This window comes from Canis aureus, chromosome 10, assembly GCF_053574225.1.
Source record: "Canis aureus isolate CA01 chromosome 10, VMU_Caureus_v.1.0, whole genome shotgun sequence".
NCBI classification, from domain to species: domain Eukaryota; kingdom Metazoa; phylum Chordata; class Mammalia; order Carnivora; family Canidae; genus Canis; species Canis aureus.
In genome coordinates, this window is record NC_135620.1 from 60,781,722 (window position 1) to 60,806,915 (window position 25,194).

The 25,194-nt window shown below is 34.6% G+C and overlaps 1 long non-coding RNA gene across 2 annotated transcripts in view; it reads left to right on the forward strand.

Annotated features, from left to right (window-relative positions):
- The first annotated feature begins 341 nt into the window (after window positions 1-341).
- Window positions 342-25,194, forward strand: part of LOC144321766 (uncharacterized) — a 34,122-nt gene continuing 9,269 nt past the window's right edge. The window contains exons 1-3 of one of the 2 annotated variants that reach the window (XR_013387293.1): window positions 342-458; window positions 1,149-1,248; window positions 4,807-5,215. This is a non-coding gene — a long non-coding RNA (uncharacterized LOC144321766). Of the gene's footprint in view, window positions 459-1,148; window positions 1,249-4,806; window positions 5,216-25,194 lie in introns of those variants that run through there. The other variant, XR_013387294.1, reaches the window with a different exon arrangement.

The window sequence follows — 25,194 nt, forward strand, 5'->3', positions numbered from 1 at the left end:
ATTGATTTTTGTATGTTGATTTTGTGTCTTATAACTTTACTGAATTATTTTATTAGTCCTTTTTATGATTTTCTACATATAAGTTCATGCCATTTGCCAACAGAAATAATTTTACTTCTTCTTTTATGATTCGGATGCCTTTTATTTCTTTTTCTTGTCCAATTGCTCTGGCTAGAACCTTCAGTACTGTGTTAAACAGAAGTTACACATGTGATTATCTTTGCCTTGTTTTGATTTTAGAGAAAAATATTTCAGTTTTTCACTATTGATTATGATGTAAGTTCTGAGTTTTCCATATGTAGTCTTTATTATGTCAGTCCATCCTGTTCTGTTTTTTTTCACACCACCAGTTGGATGCCATTTGTCCATCCCACTAAGAGATTGCTATAGGTGTCAACAAGTTTTTGGAATGGAAGGTGCTGGTGCCACCCACTGCAGTTATAGTCTTCCTGGTATGGGTAAGAGGACTAAATCATATCATAGTCAAATTGTCTGATAGCTAAAAGCAGACCCAGCAGTCAGTTAAATTAATGGATTTGCAATAGTTTGGGAGAGCCACAATAGGGCGTTTTCATTCAAGAGGAAGGCTCCAGAAGCTCTTCTAAAGATAAAGATCATTATTTTTTTTCTCCCTTGTCTTCTAGAATCTGATGTGTTCTTTCTCCAAGTGACAGAGATATTGCTCTCCCTCCACTACCAAACTATTCCATTAATTATCTACCTTTTTTTCAATCACCCCTATTTGCCCCCAATCCTTTTATTCAGAGAGGTCAAGTAGGAATGGGATAAGGGCATTTTTATAAGATGCACAGAGAATCTACAGATCCCCATTTTGGCTCACAAGAACTACTGTAGGAGGATTTAGCAAGCAGCATTCCAAACCAAGAGGTCATTTTCTTTATGATGTAGGATCACATCTATGTAACAAGAGAATCCTGATGGTAAAACAAGTTGTAAGTTTGAATTCCTGAGCCTTCGTGGCTATCTGCCCCTTGGAGATTTCCCTAATTAGACCAGCCTAGGATTGCTTCTGGAAGTAGTGGGATTGGGGAGGAGAAGTATCATACCCAGAAACAGCCAGGGTAGAATTCTGAATTTTTAAAATGGTCTACATAAAACTTACCCTTTTTACATTAATCATTACCTAGGAAGTGGCCTCGAAGAGATGATGATCCTTTTCTGGAAGTAGTCACATTCAGTGACCAAATTACCTTACTAATATGAATGAACTAGAAGGAAGTGAATGAGGTAAAGTTGGAAATTTTTTGAAGAAATGTTTGAGGTAACCATTCTGATGTTAAATAGTATCAGAGGACTGTAGATGATAAGAAACTGGGAAGGTCCATTGAATTAATTATCAGTCCATTGTTGAGTAGCTTTTTCTCACCACTGTCAGACTAAAAATGTTTGGCAAGCCAAACAAAAGGTAGCTTGTTCCCAGGGTGTGGCTATAGTCAGTTGATCAAACTGGAGTATTCCCTGCATCTTAACTGAAAAAGTGTCAATAGTGCTACCAAAGGAAAAAAAAAAAAAAAAAAGCAAAAGACAAACAGGCAAGGAATACTTCATTCAAGTCTATTTTAATAGTAGGGAGAGGTCAGAACGTGGTTAACTTCAACTCAAGAAAAACAAATAGCAGGAGAATTTTTGAGAAATAGGCCATTTGTGTTAACTAACTGGCCTAACCCAAACAAAAAGTAAACTTTCTTTTATCTTCATGATAGTAGGTAATTTTACAACTTGGATCTAGGTGTTCACAGAAGTTAAGCTCCTACTTTCCCAAAGAGATTTGGAGATAGGGAGGTATGTTCCTTGATGGTTACATTTCAAAACGATGGTTCCTAAATCCTTGAAAAAGTCTTGTCTTTGCTGATAATACTGATGAGTCTTTTTTTTTTTAATTGCATCTCAAAGAGGCTGAGAAATAATGCACAAACTTGTTAGTTTTATTTTTTTTTAAGATTTTATTTATTTATTCATGAGAGACACAGAGAAAGAGAGAGAGGCAGAAACACAGGCAGAGGGAGGAGCAGGCTCCATTCAGGGAGCCTGACATGGGACTCCATTCCTGGTCTCCAGGATCACGCCCTGGGCCAAAGGCTGCGCTGAAGGCAGCGCTAAACCACTGAGCCACCCGGGCTGCCCACAAACTTGTTAGATTGATTGATTGATTGATTGATTTTAACTTGCTAGTTTTAAAGTAAAAACTGTAAGCAATGGAAAGGAGGGACTTCTGTGATTAGGCCATCTGGAATCAGTAAAGGCCTGGGTAAGAAGTTCAGGAAAGGCAGAATAAAACCTGCCTAAAATTTGGTAAAGCCATCTTAGTCAGTGTGAAGTACCACCAATAGCCCAAGAATAGGCTTGAGGTCTGATTTTGTCAGTCTTACTAGAAGAGACCAAGGACAACGGCTTATGCAATGTCCCTTTTCTCAAAGTGATATGGATCAAATTTGGGCTGGAGCCACAATTCTGGCAATGCAATTGTATCCTCTGTAGCAGAAACATAGTTCATATTTTGCGTCTAACCTATTACAGTGGATATAGCTCCATGTCTGGTATGAGGATGGATCCTGGCAGAAAAAGTGGCAATTTGAGTGGTGTGGGTTCAACGAGCAGCTTGATTTTGGTGTGTCTTGTCAGTAAATACCATTGGGCATGTACATTAGTATTCCAGACATTTCAATCAACAACCATGATTTTTTTCAATCATTCATGGCCCCAGAAGGATTGTTTTAGTCTACCAGTCCCTAGTATTCCAAGTGATGGACCAAATAGCTAAGCCATTGTCAACACTTCGAGTCAATAAAATATAAAAGGGTTCATTGATGTGACTATTGGATTGTGCTTTGAGAAAAGTCTTGAGTTATTCCCACTGAGCAAAACAAGCATGTCTATTTTCAGTTCTGAATAGCTTGCATTAGCTTGCTGAACTGCAGCAGCCTAGTAGACATCATTGGGTTTCAGCTCAGCTGAAATATCAAGGAAATAGTTCAGGCATTTAGAGGAACCTTTGTGAATTGAAAGCCCCAATGAGCCACTGTCTTTGCTTCAGTGGGTGGAGTGGGGAATAAAGTTTGCTCCAGAGGTAAAGCTGTTCCTTTTTTTTTTTTGACAAATATTTAAATCATTTATTGTTATTAGGTTATAACATTTCAATATACACACTGCATGAAAATAGAGATGCCTTTTCATCTTCATTTTAAATTGATAGGTATTGCCAAATAAATGTCCTAAGACTGCACCAATTTATACTCCTACTAACCACCTGTGAGTTAGTATGTGTTATTTTCTTTAAAACAAAGTTAAAGTACTGTTGGGTCAGGTGGGCTATATTCTTATTTACTATTTTGACTTGACAGTTGAGTCTTCTTAGTCATTTAGTCCCTGTTGACCCACTTCAAAAATGAAATATCAGGCCAGGAGTCACAGGTTTCCACGGATCAGATATATAGATTCAACTTGAAGCCAGTAGTAAACTAATAGCTGTTTTTGAAAAGAGGTTGACTTGATAGCTGTGTCTGGGAGGCAACAAATTAAAAATCCCAAGGGACACCTCTAAGTGGAAGCTGCCTCCCTTTGCCAGAGGCTCCAATCAGATATATATCATCACTCTCAGAGGCTCGTGGTTAAAGGGGGGCATTAGGATCGTTGGGTCTCAAAGGTAGACATCATATCATAGCCTACTAGACAGATTCTATTGCAGCCCACTCATTTGTGCTTCACTCAAAGGATGCTGCTTTGAGTGTTAGCTGAAACAAAGAACCAGAATAGATAGAATGCCCAAGTGAGGCATATGATGTCTCCAACACCAAGAATTCAATATAATGTTGGATTTACTTTTAAGTGGTTGTGGCTGAATAGCAGTGTTTACTGGACCATAAGAAGTACGAGTGTTGCGTATGTACTCAAATGACTCCAAGAAACTTTTTTTTGGCTAATTGCCTTTGTGTGTGTGTGTGTGTGTGTGTGTGCGTGTGTGTGTGCGTGTGTGTGGAGATTTATAGGCCATCCATTAGTAGATGTTTGGTAACACTGTTGTCACAGTTGTTGAGATTCATGCTTTTGACTTGTCAATCAAAAGGATATCATCAATGTAAGCTTTGAACTTCTAAATGTAGAGGAACTTCCACAAAATTTTTACCTATCCACTGGTGGCAAAGGCCAGGGAATTTGTTACAATAACATTTCTCTATTTTTAGCTTTTTCTCTTGGGGAGAATTCCTTCTGACACTTGCATAGGAAAGCACAAGCACAGAACACATTAGTCCCTTGGATACATTTAGGTGAGGAAGAATCAACCTAAATGGCTTCCTCTATCAGATTATTTTATTTTATTTTATTTTTTATGAGATTATTTTAATTTCTCTTTTCCACTGTAAACTTCTCTTGAAGCACATATTTGAAATTGGGCACTTCCTCCTGCCATCATTAAGATGGTGACTAGATGACACTATTTAACTAACAGATCCATAAAACTTTGAGTCTTTCCCGTCTCTGAAGTCACACAACATAGTTGAAAGAGTGCACTTGGCCATTGGCTATCCCTGGAGACAGGATGTCCACTGCCCTAATCCTATAAATTTTTTTCCTTAGAGCAGTTGAGGTCAGGGTAGAGTGTAAGGGAAACATAGTGGAAAATGGGGATCAAGGTACAAAAAAGAAGAGTGACTCAGCATATGAAATGCACTTTTACCTTTAATTCCAGAAACCACTCATCCAGAAATTAGACTTCTCAGGCTGCTAGTCTATACAAAGTTTTGTATTGAATGATAAGATCCTTATTGCTGGCTCCATTTATTTCAGATTACTGGACTCCTTGGCCCTGCAACCATAATTACATTGTCTTTGTCTTTACCCATGATGCTTGCAACCCCATGTCCTACTAACAGCCCTTCCTCTGCCTATGAAGAAGAGAGTGGGTGGCAATAAAAGACACAATTTTGGCAGCTTGTTTCTATCCTACCTTTCACTGTCCAGTTTCTAAAGTTCACAAACTGGTATAAGAGTAAGAAACTTTTATTCCCAATGCCCAAACCTTGCCCATCTCTTGGTTGACTATATACTAGATGACATAAAGTCTTCTCTTATCCCCTAACACAGTCATGGAATCCTTGTCTTCCCTCTTCCAAAAAGCCACATTTTTCAGTATCCTATCCTCACTCCCATAACTGTTAGGAATTGTAAAGCATCTGAGATTTTATGTTGCTCCCAAGCCAGCAAGTTCAACCTACTAGTTTCATGAGTTCTGAGAGAAGAAATAAAACTACTGAGTCAGATATGAAGGATGCACGGAGGTGGCGCAGATGAGCACAGACAGATGCCTGTACAAATTGTGGGTTGTATTATATAAGAGAAGCCCTGAACTTTGTGGACCTGAATCTATTGTATTGAATAATAAGCATGCCTTTCTTTACTCTGGAAGAACATGCTATTTATGTTTTTCAAGGCTGTTTACTGTACAAACATCCTAGGAAAGATAGTCTGGAACAGAGGGCAGTTAATACCTCTGCTAGCAAGATAAGCAAAACCGTGAGGGCCCATTGAGGATGGTTTCCTAACAATACTGTAGTGATTTTAACAAATATGAGATTTTGAAATGATCTTAAAGATGGGGAACTGTAAATTTCAATAATCTGCCTCCTTTCAGTCCTAATTTCCAGACTGTAAAGTGTATGATAAGTTTTCCATAATAAATATATAATTCCCCTTGGTTCACTCATTATAGCCATTATTTTTATATTCTTAGAAATCTGTTAAACAATGTCAAGATGTTTTATCATCTTTCATATTTAATTAAGTAGTGTTTTATTCGTATTGTACTGTTGGCTATTAGCATTTATCCTGGTACTACAGGTGTATTTTCTTTTATAAATTGGACAATGCTACATAACTCCCCACATGAGTTCCATAAATATTTATTCTTTTGTTAGGCTTGTTATTTTTTAATCTTCATTGCAGTGACCATTGTTCCTGTATGAGTCTTTAACCCTCTGATCTGATTTGTTTCCACCTTCATTAATTTATAGCTTGAGGTTAGTGCAATTGCAACATTTAAGGGAATGGTTATTTGTATTTGTGGCTACATTTTTAGCGTATTGTCTACACTGCCTATGATTACTTTATAAAAGCCTTAAGGATAGTAAAAATATTTGATAATGTCAATTATTGTGGCCTCCGATTATTTTTCAAAGATGGTGATATAAGTATTCCCTTAGGAAGGCAGTCACTTTGATAGTTTTTCCAGGCATAGAGATAGATTCTTAGTGACATCTCAGTTTGGTACAATGCCATGCTGTGGCAATCTGGATGGGTAGAGTAAGAACTTCAATAGGTAATTATGAAATAGATCATAGAAAAGAACAAATCTAAAAGATTCTCTTGAGGAGCAAATCAGAAAGCACTTTAGAATGGGAAAAAAAAAAAAAAACTTCTTCTGTCCCTTGTCAGTATTTTTCCAATGAGAAATTTATCATATTAAAAGTCTGGATCCTCGACCATCACAGCATTTTACTACAAATACCACAAAACACCTTGGAAGTTCCCTTTTATAGAAGGCAGATGGTTCTTTTTCTCTCTCATTGACAAAAAGTCTATACCCTTGTGTCAAATATAGCAGTAAAGGTAAGAAAATAAGCTCTCATCATCCCACTGCTCTGCATTAAAATCTCTATATTTTGGTTCTTGGAAATTCTTTAGACTCACTCATATTATTTAATAATATTCCTGCTTTCTTGATGTTGATGTGCTATTTATTTATTTATCTATTTATTTATTAACATTTCAATGAGAAGTTGGAGAAGCTAATCAGGGGTTGTTAATTTTCCAAAATACTAATTCTCAACCATAATCCTGTATTTTAAAGTAAATTAAAATGAATTTTGTTTTATCATTTTAAAAGTTTCTTAGTAGCCTTTGAGAATGCCTTTTCCTGATACAACAAAAAAGAGGGTTAGATATCATTGCACTGGGATATGATATCATAAACATCTGCCATCGGCAAGCACATTTAAGTTTCCAAATGAATGCAGGTTTCCATGGAAACAGCCTTAAAGTATATAGACTAGATATATCCAACGTACATCAAACCTAGCCCCTAATTTCAATGTTGATTTCTGCTGGGGCAGAGGCATACCCAGCACGGGGATTTGTTCAAGGTCACTCTTCCTTAAGAATGGGAAATGGGATTTTAAATTTTAGTCCCTTGTCCTCCCGCCTGCTGTTCTGCCTGCAGAGTCACACTGTCTTCCAGCTGTTCTTCTGTTAGCGTGTCCCTCAAGAACAGTTAGTAGGTCCCCAAGGTTCTTTGTTGTATATACAGAACAATTAAAGAAGAATCTCTCCATCTATGGAAGAAAATGAACTCTGACTCCCTAGAGAAAACCATGTTGATGCCAGATTCTCAGTCATACATTTACACTGAAGAATGCCTCAACCACAGACTGCTCTGGTGGCATTTGCTACTGAATGGAATTTGTACATACTGTGTACCATTCATCGCCAGATTCAGACCACAAGGCCTGGTTTGAATTACAATCTGCCACTCAAATCTGTGTGCCTCTAAACAAATCTCTTATTTCTGGAGACTCAGTTTCATTCTTCTGTAAAATGTAGTGAGAATAACCTGGCATTATTCACCTGCGTTATAAAATATGCTTCGAGTCTCTGGTGCTTCTGTTCTGAAAAAGATGAGGTCATTGGTTATGGATTATTTTTTTATGATTACTATTCCTTTTTTTCCAAGAGATATTCCTGATAGCTTTTGAAGCAATTAGTTTGCTTTCAGAGACAAGGAATTAAAAAATTAAAAAAAAAAAAAAACAAATCAAAGTGCCTTAAAATTCTTTAAATTTATGTCACAAAACAAGAGTTCCAAGAGAGCAGCCATAAAAAAGGTTAATTTCGTACCTGAATGAAGTTGTCAAAATCCCAGTTTGTTTATACTTTTGCCCTCTTCCATCCTTTTCATTTCTATAAACACAGGCTGGCTTCAGCAGTTCCAGTGTCATATCTACACCTAGAAATATCCTGTTTGTTTGTTTTGGGATTGAGAAAACCTTTCCCAAATGCCTCCTACTGATTGGCCCTTATGTAACATTTACAGGATTGAAAGGACCTTGTACTTGTATTTTAGGACCTTGTACCTAAAATAATAATTGACAAAGGAAAGAACTACAAAATATTATATGGTATATATCTGGCATATATCTGCTGGCCTCATCTATACCTCTTCCTTCCCTCTATGCTGCCATATGACCAGCTGTTGGTAGAGCACATACATAAAGAAGAAGGTAAATACCTAAACAAATAAGAGTTCTATTAGGAAGAAGAATGAGGGAGTCAAATAGTGGCATATAATCAAGAATGTCTGCTGTAGCTAAAATAAGAAAATCATCCTTCAGATGCAGTTAACTAAAATAGGAGGTAAGCTTGGAGGTGAGGTTTCCATAAAGAAGCTTAGCATTTTTTTATCAATATAAAAATAAAGTCAGAGTTGATGACTTTTCCCTATTCCTCCTATGAAGTACAATAAAAATTTTGTATTATATACAAACCAACGTAAGGAGACCCCTAAAGCTGGGGAGAAAAAAAAAACAAACAGATCAGCTCGTAAACATACTGCTTGAGAAATGACATGGAGGTAAGGTGTGTGTGTGTGTGTGTGTGTGTGTGTGTGTGTGTGTGTTTAACTTCATATTCTACAAACATAGACCTGAAGAAGCCTGGGAACCCAGAAATGCCAATGGGTCAAACTGAAGACGAGTGGGGGAAAGCCTGCTCTCTTTAGCTAAAGGAACAGAAAAAGAGGCAGGCTAGCAGGACAGAACGGTTTCGGATAATAACCACTTTCTATTAGCCAAATGCCACAAATAAAGCTGTGGTCTCGTCCCCACTCACAGCAGTATAATGGCGGACTGGGGAGATCAACATTCTACCCTTGTGAAGTCTGTAATAAGGTACTTCTGTATCTCCTAGGGTGGTATCAGAAAGTACCAAGTTGGGAGCTGGGGCTTCTATACCTCCTGGCGGGTAAGGAGATCATTCCCACCCTGGGTGTCAGTGGAGACCCAGGACTTCCACCCTTATTGGACAGTATCAAAGTACCTCTCCCCATTTCTACTGTGGTATTGTCAGGTGGAGACTCAGGAATTTTACGATTGCCAGGAAATAACAAGGCAAACCCACCATGCCATTAATGGATATCACACTGGGAGCTAGAATTCCCATCTTCACCTAGAATAAATGAGGAGGACAAATGGGGAAGCTAGACCTTTACCTGCACTTGACAGTAATGAGGCAGGAAGGTGTCAGAAAAAGCCAAGTAAAAAGAAGTTTAAATAAGATCCACACCAAAAAAATGAACCTAGAACTAAATGTTATATCTTCTACAAAAATTAACACAAAAAGGATCACAGACTTAAGTTTAAAACATAAAACTGTAATACTTTTAGAAAAACAAATTAAGAAAAGAAACAGTTTTTTTTTATTCTAGGACTAGGTAAAGTGCTCTTAGACCTGACATCCAAAGTATGATCATTAAAAGGGAAAACTTGATTAATAGAACTCTATTAAAAACTTTTGCTCTATGAAATACCCTGTAAAAGATGAAAAGTGATAAACAATTCTCAAGAATCATAAATTTGACAATGAACTAGTATCTGAAGTATATAAAGAACTCTCAAACTCAACACTAAAACCCCCAAACAATCCAAAACAATCCATTTAGGACATGGTCAAAAGACATGAAATATTTCAATGAGGAAGATACACAGGTGGAAAATCAGCATATAAAAAATATGTGTCACCATTAGCCACCAGGGAAATGCAAATTAAAACCATAATGATATATCACCACATATCTAGAAGAATGGTTAAAGTTAAAAAAAAAATGGTGACAACACTAAATGCTGGCTAGGATGTGAAGACAATAGATCACTCATACAAAAAAATGTCCGATCAAAACCAGTGCATAAATGTTTGTAGCAGCTTTCTTGCTTGCTTGCCTTCCTTCCTTCCTTCCTTCCTTCCTTCCTTCCTTGTTTTCAGAATAGCCCCAAATTAAAAGCAACGTAGATGCTCTTAAACAGGTAAATGGTTAATCAAGCTATGGTACATCAACACCATGGAATACTACTCTCCAATAAAAAGGAATGCACTGTTGGTACATGTTACAACTGAGATGAATCTCCAGATAACTATGACAATTTTAGACAGCCAACCCAAAAAGATTACATAATGTAAGATTTTATTTATATAGCCATCTTGAAGTGACAAAATTATAGAGTTGGAGTATAATTTAGTGATTGTTAGAGGTGAAGGATGGTGTAAGGCTGGAGGGAAGTGGATGTAACTACAAAAGAAACATAAGGTGTACTTGTAACATGCAAATGTTGTGTTCTTGATTGTATTAATGCCAGTTTCCTGGTTCTGATATTGTACTATAGTGCAAAATGTTATAATTGGGAGAAACCAGGTAAGGGAGATATGAGATCTCTTTAAATTATTCCTTATAATAGTATATGAATTTATAATATTCTCAAATTAAAAAAAAGATTAAGAGCTATTTAGTATATTTTAACTCTCATTGAAAAAATTAATTAGTTGTATGGTAACAAGTTTCTTTAAATGGCTGATTTTTCTAAGAAGTTAGAGGATTAAGAATGAAAGATATAAACACTGGATTCAAAAATTAGTACTTACATAGTTATGGAGACTAGATGATGTGATCAGAATGATGGATAAAGGAACTTATTTTAGAAGCATCTCAAACTACTGAAGTGCATTAAAAGGTCTTGTTGAAGTAGCTAATGAAATGGAATTAGTAGAACTATAGTGCATTAGGGTCTAAAATTGGGATCAGTAATCTGTGAGATTAAAAGAAGACAAAATCAATTTAAGAAATATTATAAGGCAAGGTATTATATATTCAGCAATGGATTCTAGCTAACAACATAATGCAGTCTCTTTCTAATTCTGTTTAGATTGTGTGAAATGCAAAACTAGGATAAAAGTTAAGACTAACTACAAATGCATATTAATGTATCTAGATCAAATCTCTTAATGATAAAGGGTAAATTAAGTTGAATTTGTAAAACCTAATTAATGAACCACACAACTACCACTCATTAAGAACTCAAACACTATAGGAGTCAACTTCTCAAATATAGCCTGATGAGGAAAAAAAAACTTATCAAGCCATTGAGCTATTGATCTATAGTCCTATTAATATATTGCCTATAATCTGTTTATGTAAAGGTATTCATGTCTAAGAGACTTAAGGTTTATCTCAATAAGATCTGTCTATCTATCCAACCTTCTAAGTTGTGGATGCTTATGAGTGATGTATTTATCTCCCCACCTTTTCTGGGTAAGTATCTTCTTGGATAACATGCAGAAATCTTCACTAATGGAGAGGAGTTTGTATGTGTGTGTATGTATATGTGTGTGTGTCTGTATGTACACTAAATGGGGGAAGCTGGCAGTGACACACAAAAAAGAACAAAATATTGGGAGTAGACAAAAAAGGAGCCATGTTAATAACATCTTTTTCTTGGCTATAACTGGTGCTTCATTTAAGAATGAGTGAGAAACTTTTTCCTTTTTTATATCAGAGCTGCACTAAATAAATGTAGAACTAGACATGATTAAACATGTTTCGTTACCTTTGACTTGAAAACAAAGAGGGGTATCCATTATTATATCTGGTGAAAAGTGAATTGAACTAGGAGAAGCCTATAAACCTCCACTGTCAAACATGGAGTCTGGTTAGAAATGTCCTCATTTAATATAGCAGCAAGCAAAATGAGTTAGAGCCTAAGTCAGGATGGTCAGGAGAACTACAGAATAACAGGAAGGGATATCACATTGAAGACTCAACATAAAGGAAGAAATATCTCAAAAAATAAGGTCCTACAAGTTCTAGAATTTTTTAAAAAAGGAATTGGTGCTTTAAATAAGTGAGGAAATCTATGGGGACTCTCTAGGGTAAAAGCAGGGATTTACAGGAATGCAATAGATTCCTGACTGAATCTATTGAATAGACTGAATAGACAACAGAATATTGTGTAAAGTGAGATGAATACAACAAAAATGAAATAAAACTAAATTAGCAAAGTACAAGCATGGAATTAAATTCATATGAGATATAATAAATAGTAGAATAAGTACTGCAGAACACTGAATCAGTGACCTAGAGTACAAGCTAGAAAAGTCCCCTTAGAGGAAAAGACAAAATGATATGAATTCTAAGATAGAAGATAACAATTAGAAGAGAAATCTGAAAGATGGATTTATGTAATTGATGTATATGAAGAACTATAGAAATAATTTTAATAGAAATAACAAACATAAAAACTCTAGGAAATAAAAAAATAGGAAATTTGTATCAGGTATACAAATTTAAATGGCTAATAGATTCAAGAGCAATATGTGTGGGAAAAAAAGTTGTTAAATAATATATTTTAAAATATGTTCAGTAAAAATGTACAAATTAAATTTAAGTCAAGGACCAGGAGGAAGGATGAAAGGATGGATTGTTATGTAATAATAATGGAGGTAAATTTAAAATAAATGAGAATTAAAAAAAATAAGAAAAATAAATGAGAATTAAAAGATAACTTTCAAAAAAATGAGCAGAATATTTCCTTCAGGAAAGAGTGGACATAGTTAAGGAAAACAGGAAAGATGGTAGCTTATAATGGCAGCTCTGTAGCAGGCCTAAAGAATAACCAGTTTGGATTGCAGCAAAGGATGAAAGGTTATTTCAGAGAAGTCATTGAGAATGAACTAACTTCACACAGAAACTGCTAAAAATGAGAGACAGGAATAAAACATGAGCTTTTACAAAAACATTTAATTTTTTATTCGACTAGAGGCAATGATAGAAAAGAAATTAGGAAATAGAGAAAGATGTGTGAAAAGTGATGGTACAAATTGAGGCAAATTATATAGTAGCATGGTTTTAAGCTATTAAAATCATAACTTTGATATTAAAATGCTTCTGCTTCTAGAATATCCAGAGAGAAGAAAATATCATCCTAGGACAATGCTTGGCTGGATAGTATGGTTGTTATACCTACATAGGTATAGTAATATAGCCATTGCTTGTTGGTTTCATGGAGGCATGAAAGATATTACTGTGATTGTAAAGTACAAGATACGAGAAAATATGTGTAGGTCAACATCCTTGGTACATTTGTAAAAGTAAGATTGTAGCTCTCAGAAGATAATAGATAAGAAGGAAGTGAGGAATGAAAGAAAGCTTGAGACTGCTAAGCTTTGATAGAAAAATAGAGGTAGAAAGCCTATGATTTTTATGAACAAAAGTCACCAATCAATGGAGGAAGCAAAAAAAATGAAATAATAATCAATCCTTAAGATGAGAAAGGAGGAAAAAAGGGAAAATACAAATGACCTAAAATGTCACCCAGCAAAGGGGGGCAAGAGTAGTTATGAATGAATTTGATGAATAAAACGCAGAGAAACGATGAGTTTATGTAGAGTTAGAATGGCAACAATCAAGATTCAAAAGGCATAAAAAGTTGACTGGTGATTCCTCGGGGCGCGCAGATTATGTAGAGAAATGGAGCAGTTTTAAGTCATTAGCTTTGTAGAATTACATAATTTGTTACCACTTTTATGGATTACTTTAATAAAAGATTATTTTAAAAGGTCTGAATCAAAAACGCCAAAAATAGAAATGACATGGAAGCAATAAATTGGAAAATAAGTTTTAATGAGAAAAAGAAGGTATTGGGGAAAAAAAAGTCTTTTTATTCTTAACGTGAAAAAAATTATTCTTACTAACCAGTATGAAAACCAGTAAGAGTATGGCCAAGTAATTTTGAATATTATAGGAATTACATATAAATGCGGATTTGCTCAACCTCACAAATAATCACATAGAAATTGTGATAAATAAAATTCTTTTTATTCTAACATATTAACACAGATGAAAATTAACAGTTAAAAACCAGTTTTTTCAGACAGTGGGAAAGGAAAACCTTCAAATGGGAATTTAAGTTGGTAAAAAAACTTCTAGAGGTCAATATAGAATACACACTAAAGACCTCAACCTGTGCACACCCACAGATATGGTATTGAACTTCTCTCAGTTGGTCCTTATGATATAATTATGCACACAAAAAGATGTTTTTTTATATACAAGATTTATTCTGGTTTTATAGATCCTATCATAAATTTAGCAACTATATAAATATATTCCAATTTAGTAAATAAATTATAGTTCACTCATAAAATGGAAAGTAGTCATTAAGAAGTGCAGGGTTGGAATTATTTACATATATAAAACATGTTCATAATTTTTTGTTAAGTGCAAAAGCAGGCCATAAAATGATGTGCTCCTTATATTCCTTAAATTTATTTTTGCTTGCATTTTTGGGGGAGGGGGTATATAGATAGAATAAATTATAAAGTAAATACGTCAAAATGGCTATATTTGGAAGTTGGAAATATGCTACTTTTTCCTTTCAAATTTTCTAAAGTGAACAAAAAACAAATACACACTAGACAAAACTGAGAAACATCAAATGAAATTTTCTGATGAAATCCACTGAAGAACTTATTTTTATATCGAGAAGAGCAAAAACAACCTCAGATAAGGAAATCTTGGTGTTGCTGATAGTTGCCTTGGTAACAAAATGAAAACACATTTACCTTTCTCAGAGAGTAGAGAAATTAATATGCTCATACCTAGGGGGAATATATATCAATCATGAACCAAACTATGGTCCTCTCTGTCAATAAATTACTTGGGAAGATGTGAGACTTAATGACAAGTACTTCCATTCTTTTTCTATAAAAAATATCACTGTTAAGCATTTGATTCAAATGTATAGAGATGGGTTCATAAATGTCGTGGATCTTATTTCCATCCCCAGAAGGCCTGTATATGCTCAGTAACTTTTTTCAAAATCCATTTGCTACCCATAGATTAGAAATATCATTCCTTCCATCTGCAAAGACTACTTATACTGAAATGGAAGCCATAGTCACCTTCTGAGTAGTAAAAGACATACTCTTTTGTGTTTGACATAAAACTTTTCATTCTACTTTAAAAGGGTGAACAGATTATATACAGATTTGTGAGAAAAGAAAAGTAACCAGGTACACAAGGAAAACTTGGTAATTCCTGGAGCAAGATGTGTAAGATAGCAATGTATTATATTTCGTTGAAATAGCCTAGGTAAAACTCAACTCTATATAATCCCCAAATCTCAGTGACTTAATTCAATATTATTGTTTTTTAATGCAGTCAACATATCTGGGGATGAGGGTGAGGGGGGATACAGTTGTCAGATAAAATAAAAAATATATATTATATATACACAACTTGTGTGTGTCTGTGTATTATATATATATATATATATATATATATATATATATATAGAGAGAGAGAGAGAGAGAGAGAGAGAGAGAAATGTATTATGAAGAAGTGGAATTGGCTCACACAGTTATGGAGGCTGAAAAGTCCTAAAAATATTCTAGAGCTGATAGAATAGTTCAAATTTATTTTCAAAGACCTGAGAACTAAGAAAACCTGTAGTGTAAGTTCTGTTCTGAGTCGTCTGAAGACAGGAAAAGACTAATGTTTCAGCTGCAAGTTGTAAAACTATCTTCTGTCACGAAGATATGAGAAAGTTTAATTTTCCTTTGAGTAAAACCAGTTAGCAGACACAGATGGCCTAAGATCCTCCAACTCCAGCCCCTAGAAATTCTGAGCTCCTTTGTTTCGGTAGAATTGAGTTGACGCTGAGCTCTGACCCTTCTCTTCTCTTGCACGAGCCTTTGATAAAGTCCTCCTGTCTTATTTAACTTGTCCAGTGCAATTTTTATTTTGACAGACTCCTTTAGATTAGTGGGGCCTTGTGACTTGCTTGGCCAATTCAAAGTAAGCAGAATTGATGTGTGCCTCTTCTGGGTGAAAATTTTAGGAGATTTTTCACTCTCTACCTCTGGGACAGGGAGATTGTTCTTGTTGATGACTACTCCATCAGCCTGGGTCACAACAATGAGGATGATGTACAACAGAATTCTGAGGTGGCCTGAATGGACATGTGATTTAAGTGAGACAAATTTTATGTTAAGCCACTGAGATTTTGGAGTTATGATACCATAGTATGTATCCTAGCATATCTGAATTGATACAGGTTTGGATAACCCTGAAATGGGGAGTGTGAAATTCCAAACTTGAGCCATATGGATTCCATATGGATTCCATCAGAGTAATTGACCAGTAACTGCTTTAAATGTGCCACACCTGATTTGTTTGAATCATCTATTCAATGCTGAACAGTTGTTTTCATAAAAGAAACATCCCTTATGACATTCTTTTATAGGCAAGTTTCCTTGAGGAGTTTGAGCAGAAAGCAAAAAAAGAACCAAACCCACCATCGGGACCCATATTCAAAGCTATTTAACACCACCAAAGGAATCAGCAGTTTAAAGGGGGTAGCCTTTAGTGAAGAGGAAATAACCTCTGTTCAGCAGTTTTAAGTCACTCTCCAGTGTAATGCTCTTCTACTTTCTCTGAACTTTCAGTAAGGTCTTGTTAAATGTGTCAAGTACATTCAGATCTGTGGAAGGAAATTGAGAGAAAATTCTGCATTTGTGACAAGTGGTATCATAATGGTAGAAGTAACCTGGAAGAGTTATTGATAGTTTTAGGACTGTGGGGAAAACTGGGAATAGTCTAAGCAGTGATCTCTGGACCAAGCAGGGTGGCACACTGAGTCAGGTGACACTAGGTTATAAATCACCGTACAGGTTTACATGTCAATTTATGCGAAACAACAAATTCTCTCCCTTCTCTGTAATTCCCTTGAAATACTATGTAGGGATGGGGATTTCAAAATGAGAGCTAAATTCTGTTATCTTTCTGGAGAAATTATTAATACCAGAGACTTGAAGTTTGAATAATAATGAGAATTCACTTGTATCCAATAGCTCACACATTCTAGCTATATTTGTGTTAATGCATTACAGTTAATGATTTGAGTTATTAATAGCAGTTGATATTTGAGTGACTCTTTAATTGATTTCCTATAATCTTGGTGCTATTTCTACCCCAATCATCCAGATTAGCTTTTCCATTTCCACAAATATACAAGTTCTTTCTTTTTATGTCTATGTGGATGAGGCTTCACTATGTTGAATTTTATTCAAGTCCTCTCCTTCAGGAAAAGAGTGATGATTAGGATATCTCTCCACCTTTTTGTGTTCTAGAAAAGGGCTAACTGCAAAAACTTCCATCCTTCCCCAGTGACTTAAATAAGACTACCTTCACTCTTCCTCAGATTCCATTATACACCTGCCTTTACAAGCTCCGGCTCCTTCCTTTTCTTTGAGATGTTCTCCTCAATGAACATTCTCCATATTGGAATGGTATGAATAAAAACATCTTAATTGGCAAGTGCATCTTGTCATTAATAGTGCTTTACTCGCAGAATTCATACAAAGAAATTCTTAAAAAATACTTGACTTCCCCAAATGATATTCTCAACCGTATCGAATATTCATTCTGGTAGATGAGAAAACATGGGCACTTTCTCACCTGGAGTCAGACTATTTATAGAAAATTTGAACTCCACATATTTTACTTTATTTATTTTTTAAAATTTAATTTAATTTTTTAAAGATTTTATTTATTTATTTATTCTTTCATTCATTCATTCATTCATTCATTCATTCATGATAGAGAGAGAGAGGCAGAGAGAAAAGCAGGCTCCATGCCGGGAGCCCAACGCGGGACTTGATCTGGAGACCCCAGAATCACGCCCTGGGCCAAAGGCAGGTGCTAAACTGCTGAACCACCCAGGGATCCCAAATTCCACATATTTTAAAATAATATCCAATCACATGGAAAAACATTAATGACATATTTATAAAGTTTAGTGGCAGGTAACAGAATATGCTCTGTGTGATAAAGATGCACATGAATTTATATAGATAGATGCATACATGTGTATATGTATATGCCTGTGTCTTTCAATGTAATATATATATGTACATGTACACATACGTATAAATACGAAAAAACCCACCCTACAACGATGCATGCTTAATGTAACAGTGATGGGTTTTAAAGGTATATGGCTAATTTTTCTTATCTTACACAAGTGAGAAAAAAATGATGTGGAAACACTTTTGAAGCTGAGTTTTATGTATACTATTATATCTACTATGGGTCAGTATAAATTATTCTATTTTCTTTTTTTACATGGACATTATATATTATTTCTATGCCTAACATATGCCTAATTATTTAGTCATGATTAGTAATTTAAAAAAAAACATTGTAATGTAACATTTTGGACAGTGAGTACACTAGGAAGCTACTTTTAATAGAATTGTGTAGTAAAAAGTTATGTTTTTAAGAAGCCGGGTTATTATAAAGATGTGGAGTAATGCACTATTTAAATCACTACAGAGTCTCAACACTAAACCATCATCTACATTACTATCTATTTAATATTCACGAGAATTCTAGTTTTATTTATTTTTTTTTACAAATAACCATACTGAAGTTTTGAGCAACACTAGAGAAAATGTTTGCCAAAAAGCTAATATTTGATTTTGGAGTTCTCAGAACTATTTGCTTCATGAATCTGTGTTCTATTACATCATGCTCCTCACATTACCCACCGTGGAGCTAATCAAAATAATTATGTTAATAAAAACCACCAAATTATCTATAGTTCTATATTTAAAATGGATAAAAGATGAATTTTCATTTCTCCCTTTATTGCTTACTTCATGATTTACATCTGAATATCACAAAAAATATTTCTGACTATATGAAGCATTGTATCCTAGATGTTTCTCCAAAAGTTCTTTGTTTTAATTGGTCTCAAATAGATTAAGTGGTTTAATAACATGAACTAGACTGAGAAGATTTACTTTCAGTAATATATAGTGAATAAATAACAAACGTTTTAACTAGATGTCACACCATTATACAGCAATTAGTGTGGAGTATATATTGTAAGGTAAAGCATCGATTTGGTGTGAACTTTACATTTTAAAAGAAACCTTAACAACAGAAAAAAAAGTCAATTTCATTATGTTGTCCACTATTTCATTCCTCTAGGGAAAAGTGTAGTTTTGGGCAAATGTGAAGTCAATATCTGTTTTTAGTCATAGTAGTTTAGTGTTCTTACTAAATTTAGAAAATGTATGTATGAAATCTCTATTCCATATATATAAACTATTTTATATTTATAGAATATTTAGCTACAAGTCTGATTAAATCAATATCAGTAAGCATTTTGGTAATTAATTTTTCAAATTAGAATCTGACTGAAATGAATTTTGAAAACCCAATATGATAATCTTAAGAAATGCCTATAAAAATGAAAACTGTATCTAACATATCTCAGAAAGGAAGTGTGCTCTTTCAGGTTGGTTATGTTCAGGATCATCCTTTTAGATTTAATCAGTCAAGTGTTAATACCATGTATAATGTACAAATGGAATTAATGAGGTGTGGACTAGCAGAAGGCAGAAGGCAGCCAAAGCAGTAATGTATGCCCGATGCAACATACATTAGGCTATCATTTCCTTTGACTAACTGTCTCTTCTTCAACTCCTAAAATGCAATCTAATAACCTCTCATATTTAAGAGAATAGTGTCAGCACTTGAGAAGTGGGCAGAAGAAAATTCTGTTATTTGTCTGTGACTGAATGAATTAGCCTTACTGAGAATCATTTCTGAGTGTTAACTAGTTTATGGCTCATCTTCATTTGTCATTCTCTGACTATGTTGTGACCTATTCAAAGACATCATGTAAACGTTATTTACTGCTTTGCTATAGATCACTCATGGGCTTAAAGGCTATATCAGAGGTTGTAAAACATGTCTGCGTCAGTGCCATCTGCTAATGGCATCATTTAACCCAAGCTTAACATTTGCACACTCCATCAGTTGAGGGGAATGATTAAATAAATCCCTTTTGATTCAAAGAGATTACAAGCTCCTGGGCCAAACATACCTCATTAATAAACAACCTTACCACTCCCCGCAGATTTTGTGAAGGAAACGTGAAGGCCAGGGACAGATGTCAAAATTGAAGGACATTTTTTGAATCATGTAACTGGGCCTATTACTTGTTTGCAGATCTATTAACCAGGATAGGTGTGGAAGGTCAAAAGTAAGGTTAGAGCCATGTACCAAGAAGCAGGGAAATGTCCTCACACTGCTGACTCTTAGCCAGGAACTATTAATTCTTTTACTGTAAGAAAGGGTCTCTTGATGACTACCTCTCTCTTTGAGAGCTTTCGAAGAGAAGCATTACTAGAGTATCAAAGAGAAGCAAGTCTGGCAACTTTGCTTTTTCCTAACCATTCCACCCAGGACTTTTAACTGGATGGAAAGTTGGGCTAGAGCGCCATCTAACGTCCATTCCACAGGTGATTAAAGTGTTGCTCAACTTTCAAACTCAAAAGAAAGGAAAAATTTCTGGTTTCTGAATTGGAAAAGATTTCCAACAAAGTGATAAAGACTAAAGTAAGCCTATCATTTATTTATTTATTTTTCCTTACTAAAGGGGAAATTTTTGTAATTTCTGAGTAGGTTATGGAAGCAGCGTATATTGGATAAGAGTAACACAGAGAATAGACACAGAGGATTGCATTGTTGTCTTTAATCCATAAGTAATATACTTGTGAGGAGACATATGTATGTAGCATTTGCGATGTGGTAAGTGAAATATCTCCTGCTAAATAATGAGAAACTGAGCCAAACTTGCAGATTTCATTTTGATATTTTTCTATGTCAAAAAGCTTTGTCAGAAGCTTTTCCAGAAGTCAGTGACTAGATTTCTAATCAAAGATGAAGATCCATGGAAATTCCAAGTAGAAAATTTCACACTTCAGCTCTTTTTCTTTTCCTCCTGAGTTCTTTAATTTATTTAAATTTAATTTCTCTTTATTGTTTAGGTCTAAGTGCTTCTCTCTGATTACCATTTCAATATCACGCCACTGTAGCTTTATGTATTCAGAATGTCCCAGGAGTTAGGAACAAAAAACATTTGAGGCTCACATTTAGGGATGGTATTTGTTATGTCTCATATAGAAACATCTAAATTCTTAAGGCATCAACTAATGAACAAGAGAAAAAATCACATGCATCGCGAGAACACCCAGAACCTTCACTAGGCATTTTGTTTTTCTAGATAATTGGTCTTATGAGGGATAGAATGAGTAGCAGACAGTATCTCAATCTTGCAGAGTGTTAAGCTCCAGTAACTCAACTACTGTACATTTAATGTTCTTTTTCAGGGGAAAGAAAGCTAATTCTCTAAACTAAGAAATGGTGGAAAGGTAGAAGGGAGGCTCTTTAAATGCATGAAAAAAAAAAAAAAGGTAGTCCAAAAAGTCAAAGTCAGTAAATGTATAGGATGCATGAATAATTCAGTTCAATTCAGTTCAATTTGACTTAACAGAGTTCTATAATTTTACTGGGAGATCATATCGGAAGATTATTAGCTGAGAATAACTTAGTTTATCATTCGAATAAAAACCACATATGTATAATTCTTAGAAATGTATATGGAGACTGACTTTTTGTGCTTATGATGTTTCCTATTTTGTAATTTTCATAAAAAAGTCAGTATGGTCATGTGTACTCTAATAAATATTTGGTTTCCTAAGTGTTTCTGATCCTGGATTACATTCCATGATAACCTAGGCATATTTTTCAGAAATTGCACTTTAAACCAAAATAAGACTTATGACCATATGTTGTAATTTCTGGACATAAGCAATAATACCATTCCAAATTGCAGAGACAAATAAATAGTGTTAATGAGGCCAACATGGAATTCAGATAAAATTAATGGATTTGAGGGTATAGAAAGGAAAGTGAAGGAATGCAAATTCTGGGAACTATAAAGAAAGATCTGATTAATCTTATTGTAGGGTTAAATGTAAAGGATTGTGTGAAGGGATACTACCAAAAATGTTTTTGCCATTTTCTTTCCCCCCTATATACATAACATAAGAAAGCAGGTTTTGGGAGAAGATATTTACAAACAACATATCTGATAAAGGGTTAGTTTCAAAAATATATAAAAAAGCTTATACAATTCAACACCAAAATCCACAAATAATTCACTATTAATGGGTAGAAGACATGAAAAGACTTCTGGAAAACTTTAACCATTGGTAAGTATTTTTAAACTATAGTTATTTGCAGAATTTTAAAAAAATGTTGATTGTTGTGTATGTAGATATATGAAATGCATACCAACTATTCATATGTGTGCATCTTTAAATATTTTAAGTATATAGATGATATGACTTAATAAGTACATTATGCAATTAAATATTATTCTTTTTGTGGTTTCCTCATTGTTCTTCCATTCACTCAATTACACTTCTACAAAACTCTATACAAGAACCAAGCTAAGAACATGTTTCTCACTGCAAATATATTTTTTAAAGATTTCATTTATTTATTTATTTTAGAGAGAGAGAGAGCCACAGAAAGAGAAAGAGCACCAGCAGGGGGAGGGGCAGAGGGAGAGGGACAGAGGGAGAGGGACAAGCAGACTCCCCTCTGAGAGCCTAGCTCAATCCCATGACCTTGAGATCATGACCTGAGCTGGAACTGACTGAGCCACCCAGGTGCCGCCTAACTGCAATGTTTTAAAACAAAGTATTATACATGTATATGCTGATGCATGCATTTTGCAGCTTAATCCCTTACTTAAATCATTTCAGTTGCTTGAGATGTAAGATTTGACAACTCTGGAATTCTTGCACAGATATAAAAACTTGGTTCATGGCAAAGAATAAAGAACATAAGTTTCAGAATCAAATAGAGAAAATATCTGAATTCCAACTTGTCAGAATTATATGAAATATAGTGTGTGAAGCCCACTGTACACTATAGATATCAAATAAGTGATAGGTTTTATTGCTTTTTGGATTTCTTTGGAGATGGACATTTTCACATAATGTGATTCCACATTGGAAATCAGCAGATTGAATAAATGTGCGTGTATGCATGCACACATTTGAATTTCCCCACTCCCACGGTCAGTCAAAACACAACAAAGTAGTTTATTAACATGAATGAACTATCTCACATCATTTCATATAGTATCAGTTGATTATACATCAGGAAAAGAAAACTTATCAACAATTTCACCCCTTGAAATACCTGTTCTTGTCATTCACGTCCTTGTATATATTGGAAGAATTTCAATCATTAAGTCCTTCTGAGGTTTCTGCTATATGTTCTACTAATAGCCTATGCTCTAGCTCTTTGATAAATGAGAGGCCATTAGTCATGACATATTCTATTTCAGAATCAACCCTTAGCAGGAATCTGAGCTCTTCCTTTTATTTAGAAGTCAGCATAACATCTTTACTCTCTGCACCTTTTTCTGCAAAACTGACATATTATTTTTATTTTACTTTTCCCTCCCTCTAGCCAAAAACAAGTCATACCAGAGAACATTAGCACTTCTAGTTCTCTTCCTTCCAACAAAAAACCAAATGTAAAAGAAAATGTTGTTTCATACTAGAAGCTGAAAACAAGCTCTGTTTGCTGAGTTCTTAATGAAAAAAAAACTCATATTATTCACACTAGTTGTGAATTTATATGAATGATATAATGGAGCAGAAGTTATTTCTAATTCTTCCTCACATTAGGATCATTTTATTTTTCCTGCTGTCATAGATCTAAAGAATGACTCACTGATCTAATTTTCCTAAGCTCAGGCAAAACAAAACAAAACAAAACAAAACAAAACAAAACAAACAAAACCCCCACAAAAAAATGTATGTTTGTCATTTCAAGTCACCATTCTGATGACTTCTCACATCATTTTCTCCTTAATTCACACTTATTTTCTTTGTCATTAGTTTGATTTCTCAGAGCTTTAAAATTTTGATACATTTAATAACTGTCTCATATCCACTGATATGATATTTCCATGGGCAAAATTCATCCTTCTGCAACCTTGAGTACTACTTTCATTTGTTATCCATTCAATATTAATTGCATCTATTGTAATCAGAATCATGTTTTAACTTCTAGCAGCAGATTCAATGTGTTTGGTAAATTAGATCCTTGGAGGAATGTACAATATTTTGAAAAATAAAACAGATTAATCTGACCTTCTTGGAATCTCCTAGGCCAGTGATTTTTAGCCTTATGAGACACAGCTTCCTATTTTACAAAAATTTTACTACTGGAAGTTAAATCCATAGAAAACATGGCATTCTTGCCTCATAAAAAATCAATACAATGCCTTAACTGTAATGCAGAAGAGAAATGGAAGTAAAGTTTTAACAATAATGAATAATTTGTATTTTGATACACAAATACAGCATCCATTTCTATAAAACACAGTGAGGCGGTCATGTACTCACATATAAGCAGACTCATTTGGAATCCAACAATTAGAAATGCAAAATGATACTGGTGTGTGTATTAAATTGGCAGTTCTAATTGCACGTAACTCATTCACAGTTATGCTAATACACAGGTGACATTGCAAACAATGATATGATCTTCAACAGTGGTGGATAATTCTTTAAAAAGCGCTGAACAACATTAAGAAAAATAGTGCAGCAGACCTATTATTCAGTAGTTATTTTCCTGGAAAGCTCCCTGTATATTAAACCTGTGCTACTTCTGTTGAAGATGACTGTCAGAGCCTAGGAGAATGGTAACTTAACTGAAATTCTCCTGATCAACAATCCCTGAATCTCTAAAAACACGTGTCCTTCACAATCTTGCTAAAATTCTGTTGGTTCTGAAAGTTGTTCTAAAATAAAACCTAATCCATTTCTTCTAACCTGCATAATATTTAATTGAATTTATATTTCCTTTTTTAAAAAAGATTTTATTTATTTATTCATGAGAGACACACACAGAGAGAGACAGAGACATGGGCAGAGGGAGAAACAGGCTCCATGCAGGGAGCCTGACATGGGACTCAATCCGAGGTCTCCAGGATCACACCTTGGGCCGAAGTTGGTGCTAAACCTCTGAGCCACCTGGACTGCCCTATATTTCGTTTTTGAATACAGAAAGAGAATGTTAAAAAAAGTTTATGAGTGGTTGGTTAACATAAATATTTGCCACAATCAAAACATAAATCTAATAATTTAAATTATATGCTAATATAATATGCATTTTTTGAGTGTCTACTCCACTTCAGA